Genomic DNA, 6,000 nt, shown 5'->3' on the forward strand with positions numbered 1-6,000 from the left:
AATCCTGCGGTATGGTAACTTTTCTTTCTCCCACAGGTGGTGATGGGGGGAGGTGGGGAGGGAGAGGAGATGGGGCGTTGGCCATGGGAGGCGGGGCCGAGGGAGAGGCGCGGGCTTGGTTCCCGCGCTATGATAATTATGGCGGGAATAGAGAAGCAGGAAGGAGGGGGCGCCGCACGGGGCGAGCCGTGATCACGGGGGGAAGCCGAGGTCAGCCAGAGTTTGCTGACTTCTGGGAGCAACATGGGGGGAGTAATTACGCTAGCGGGGGGTCTAGCAGGGGGGGGGGGGGGAGGGGGGAATTACTGGGTTGCTGCTGCTGGGGAAAGGGGGGAGTGGGTACGGGAAAGGATGGGCGGGGGGGCACCGTCTGGGAGAAATACAGCTGCGTGGGAACTGGGCGAGAAGCTGGAAAAAGATGATGGCTAACCGGCAAGGGGGGGGGGGGGGTGGGAAGCCCCCCAACTCGGCTGATCACGTGGAACGTGAGGGGGCTTAACGGGCCGATAAAGAGGGCACGAGTACTCGCACACCTTAAGAAACTTAAAGCAGATGTGGTCATGTTACAGGAAACGCACCTGAAACTGATAGATCAGGTTAGGTTGCGCAAAGGATGGGTAGGGCAGGTGTTCCATTCGGGGCTGGATGCGAAAAACAGGGGGGTGGCTATATTAGTGGGGAAGCGGGTAATGTTCGAGGCAAAGACTATAGTGGCGGATAACGGGGGCAGATACGTGATGGTGAGTGGCAAATTACAGGGAGAGATGGTGGTGTTGGTAAACGTGTATGCCCCGAATTGGGACGATGCCAATTTTATGAGGCGAATGCTAGGACGCATCCCAGACCTAGAGACCGGAAAGCTGATAATGGGGGGAGACTTTAACACGGTGTTGGAACCAAGGCTGGATAGGTCGAAGTCCAGGACTGGTAGGAGGCCGGCAGCAGCCAAGGTGCTTAAGGATTTTATGGAGCAGATGGGAGGGGTGGACCCGTGGAGATTCAGTAGACCTAGGAGTAAGGAGTTCTCATTTTTCTCCTATGTCCATAAAGTCTATTCACGCATCGACTTTTTTGTGTTGGGTAGGGCATTGATCCCGAGGGTGAGGGGAACGGAATATACGGCTATAGCCATTTCGGATCATGCCCCACACTGGGTAGACTTGGAGATAGGGGAGGAAATAAGAGGGCGTCCACCCTGGAGAATGGACATGGGACTAATGGCGGATGAGGGGGTGTGCTTAAGGGTGAGGGGATGCATTGAAAAGTACTTGGAACTCAATGACAATGGGGAGGTTCAGGTGGGAGTGGTCTGGGAGGCGTTGAAGGCGGTGGTTAGGGGGGAGCTGATATCAATAAGGACACATAAAGGGAAGCAGGAGAGTAAGGAACGGGAGCGGTTGTTGCAAGAACTTTTGAGGGTGGACAGACAGTATGCGGAAGCACCGGAGGAGGGACTGTATAGGGAAAGGCAAAGGCTGCATGTGGAATTTGACTTGCTGACCACAGGCACTGCAGAGGCACAATGGAGGAAGGCGCAGGGTGTACAGTATGAATATGGAGAGAAGGCGAGCAGATTGCTGGCACACCAATTGAGGAAAAGGGGAGCAGCGAGGGAAATAGGGGGGGTGAGAGACGAAGATGGAGAGACGGAGCGGGGAGCGGAGAGAGTGAATGAAGTGTTTAAGACATTTTATAAAAAATTGTATGAAGCTCAACCCCCGGATGGGAGGGAGAGAATGATGGAGTTTTTGGATCGGCTGGAAATTCCCAAGGTGGAAGAGCAGGAAAGGATGGGATTGGGAGCACAGATCACGGTAGAAGAAGTGGTGAAAGGAATTAGGAACATGCAGACGGGAAAGGCTCCGGGACCGGACGGATTCCCAGTTGAATTTTACAGAAAATATTTGGACTTGCTCGCCCCGCTACTGACGAGGACCTTTAACGAGGCAAAGGAAAGGGGACAACTGCCCCCGACTATGTCAGAAGCAACGATATCGCTTCTTTTAAAGAAGGAAAAGGATCCGCTACAATGCGGGTCCTACAGACCAATCTCCCTCCTCAATGTAGATGCCAAGGTCTTGGCCAAGGTAATGGCAATGAGAATAGAGGAATGGGTCCCGGGGGTGGTTCATGAGGACCAAACTGGGTTTGTGAAGGGGAGACAGCTGAACACGAACATACGGAGGTTGTTAGGGGTAATGATGATGGCCCCACCAGAGGGTGAAACGGAGATAGTAGTGGCGATGGATGCCGAGAAAGCATTTGATAGAGTGGAGTGGGATTATCTGTGGGAGGTGTTGAGGAGATTTGGGTTCGGAGAGGGGTATGTTAGATGGGTGCAGCTGTTGTATAGGGCCCCAGTGGCGAGTATGGTCACGAATGGACGGGGATCGGCATATTTTCGGCTCCATAGAGGGACAAGGCAGGGATGTCCTCTGTCCCCATTACTGTTTGCACTGGCGATTGAGCCCCTGGCGATAGCGCTGAGAGGTTCCAAGGGATGGAGGGGAATACTTAGGGGAGGAGAAGAACACCGGGTATCTTTATATGCGGATGATCTGCTACTATATGTGGCGGATCCAGCGGAGGGGATGCCAGAAATAATGCGGATACTTGGGGAGTTTGGGGATTTTTCAGGGTATAAGTTGAACATGGGGAAGAGTGAGCTGTTTGTGGTGCATCCAGGGGAGCAGAGTAGGGAAATAGAAGACCTACCGTTGAGGAAGGTAACAAGAGACTTTCGTTACCTGGGGATCCAGATAGCTAAGAATTGGGGCACATTGCACAGGCTAAATTTGACGCGGTTGGTGGAACAGATGGAGGAAGATTTCAAGAGATGGGATATGGTAGCATTGTCAATGGCAGGGAGGGTGCAGGCGGTTAAGATGGTGGTCCTCCCGAGATTCCTCTTTGTGTTTCAGTGTCTCCCGGTGGTGATCACGAAGGCTTTTTTCAAAAGGATAGAAAAGAGTATCATGGGTTTTGTTTGGGCCGGGAAGACTCCGAGAGTGAGGAAGGGATTCTTACAGCGTAGTAGGGATAGGGGGGGGCTGGCACTACCGAGCCTAAGTGAGTATTATTGGGCCGCTAATATTTCAATGGTGAGTAAGTGGATGGGAGAGGAGGAAGGAGCGGCGTGGAAGAGATTAGAGAGGGCGTCCTGTAGGGGGACCAGCCTGCAGGCTATGGTGACAGCCCCATTGCCGTTCTCACCAAGGAACTATACCACGAGTCCGGTGGTGGTAGCTACACTGAAGATTTGGGGACAGTGGAGACGACATAGGGGAAAGACCGGAGCACTGGGGGGGTCCCCGATAAGAAACAACCATAGGTTTGCCCCGGGGGGAATGGATGGGGGATATGGAATGTGGCAAAGAGCAGGTATAACGCAATTGAAAGATCTATTTGTGGATGGGAAGTTTGCGAGTCTGGGAGCGCTGACCGAGAAATATGGGTTGCCCCAAGGGAATGCATTCAGGTACATGCAATTGAGGGCTTTTGCGAGGCAACAGGTGAGGGAATTCCCGCAGCTCCCGACACAAGAGGTGCAGGACAGAGTCATCTCAAAGAAATGGGTGGGGGACGGTAAGGTGTCGGATATATATAGGGAAATGAGAGACGAAGGGGAGACTATGATGGACGAACTAAAAGGGAAATGGGAAGAAGAGCTAGGGGAGGAGATTGAGGAGGGGATGTGGGCAGATGCCCTAAACAGGGTAAACTCGTCGTCCTCGTGCACCAGGCTAAGCCTGATTCAGTTCAAGGTATTACACAGGGCACATATGACTGGAACACGGCTCAGTAAATTTTTTGGGGTGGAGGATAGGTGTGCGAGGTGCTCGAGAAGCCCAGCGAATCATACCCATATGTTTTGGTCATGCCCGGCACTACAGGGGTTTTGGATGGGGGTGACAAAGGTGCTTTCGAAAGTAGTAGGAGTCCGGGTCGAACCAAGCTGGGGGTTGGCTATATTTGGGGTTGCACAAGAGCCGGGAGTGCAGGAGGCGAAAGAGGCCGATGTTTTGGCCTTTGCGTCCCTAGTAGCCCGGCGCAGAATATTGCTAATGTGGAAAGAAGCCAAGCCCCCGGGGGTGGAGACCTGGATAAATGATATGGCGAGGTTCATAAAGTTGGAGCGGATTAAGTTCGTCCTAAGGGGGTCGGCTCAAGGGTTTACTAGGCGGTGGCAACCGTTCGTCGAATATCTTGCGGAAAGATAGATAGGGGAGAACAAAGAAGGCAGCAGCAGCGGCCCAGGACTTGGGGGGGGGGGGGGAGGGATGGGGGGGGGGGGGGGGGTGTGGCCTGAGACAAGGCAGTTGCCAATTAGGGCTAGCTTTTATTTTATTTTTATTTTTTTTGTTATTTAATATTTATTTATTTGTTGTTGTTTTTGTTTAAATTTAAAAAGGTCATTATTATCTGTATTGTTACAATGTTGTGTAAAAGATGCACAATGTACTGTGTTGGTTGACCAAAAATTTTCAATAAAATATTATTTAAAAAAAAAAGAAGGGAGGGAGGCAGAAGACGGCAAATTATAGGCCGGTTAGCCTGACTTCGGTCATTGGTAAGATTTTAGAGTCTGTTATTAAAGATGAGATCACGAAGCACTTGGAAGTGCATGGTAAAACAGGACTGAGTCAGCACAGCTTTGTCAAAGGGAGGTCATGTCTGACAAATCTGTTAGAGTTCTTTGAGGAGGTAACAAGGAAGTTAGACAAAGGGAAACCAGTGGACGTGATTTATTTAGATTTCCAGAAGGCATTTGACAAGGTGCCGCATAGGAGACTGTTAAATAAGTTAAGAGCTCATGGTGTTCAGGATAAGATCCTGGCATGGATAGAGGATTGGCTGACTGGCAGAAGGCAAAGAGTGGGGATAAAGGGGTCTTTTTCAGGATAACAGCCGGTGACTAGTGGTGTGCCTCAGGGGTCTGTGCTGCGACCACAACATTTTACAATATACATTAATGATCTGGAAGAAGGTACTGAAGGCACTGTTGCTAAGTTCGCAGATGATACAAAGATCTGGAGAGGGACAGGTAGTATTGAGGAAGCAAGGGGGCTGCAGAAGGACTTGGACAAGCTAGGAGAGTGGGCAAATGAAATACAATGTGGAAAAGTGTGAGGTTATGCACTTTGGAAGGAGGAATCTAGGCATAGACTATTTTCTAATTGGGGAAATGCTTCAGAAAGCAGAAGCACAAAGGGACTTGGGCGTCCTTGTTCACGATTCTCTTAAGATTAATGTGCAGGTTCAGTCAGCAGTTAAGAAGGCAAATGCAATGTTAGCATTCATGTCAAGAGGGCTAGAATACAAGACCAGAGATGTACGTCTGAGGCTGTATAAGGCTCTGGTCAGACCCCATTTGGAGTATTGTGAGCAGTTTTGGGCCCTGTATCTAAGGAAGGATGTGCTGACCTTGGAAAGGATCCAGAGGAGGTTCACAAGAATGATCCCTGGAATGAAGAACTTGTCGTATGAGGAACGTTTGAGGACTCTGGGTCTTTACTCGTTGGAGTTTAGAAGGATGAGAGGGGATCTTATTGAAACATACAAGATACTGCAAGGCCTGGATAGACTGAACATGGAGAGGATGTTTCCACTTGTAGGAAAAACTAGAACCAGGGGACACCATCTCAGATGAAAGGGAAGATCCTTTAAAACAGAGATGAGAAGGAATTTCTTCAGCCAGAGGGTGGTGAATCTGTCAAACGCTTTGCCCCAGAAGGCTGTGGAGGCCAATTCACTGAGTGTCTTTAAGACAGAGATAGATAGGTTCTTGATTAATTCGGGGATTAGGGGTTATGGGGAGAAGGCAGGAGAATGGAGATGAGAAAATATCAGCCATGACTGAATGGTGGAGCAGACTCGATGGGCCAAATGGCCTAATTCTGCTCCTATGTCTTAGGGACCTTTTTACTCTTGCTCTCAATGCCCCTATTAATAAATTTCAGTATAACTGCCCTCTCAACATGCCCTGCCAACACTCAGTAA

Source organism: Scyliorhinus torazame, chromosome 3, assembly GCF_047496885.1.
Source record: "Scyliorhinus torazame isolate Kashiwa2021f chromosome 3, sScyTor2.1, whole genome shotgun sequence".
Lineage (NCBI taxonomy): Eukaryota > Metazoa > Chordata > Chondrichthyes > Carcharhiniformes > Scyliorhinidae > Scyliorhinus > Scyliorhinus torazame.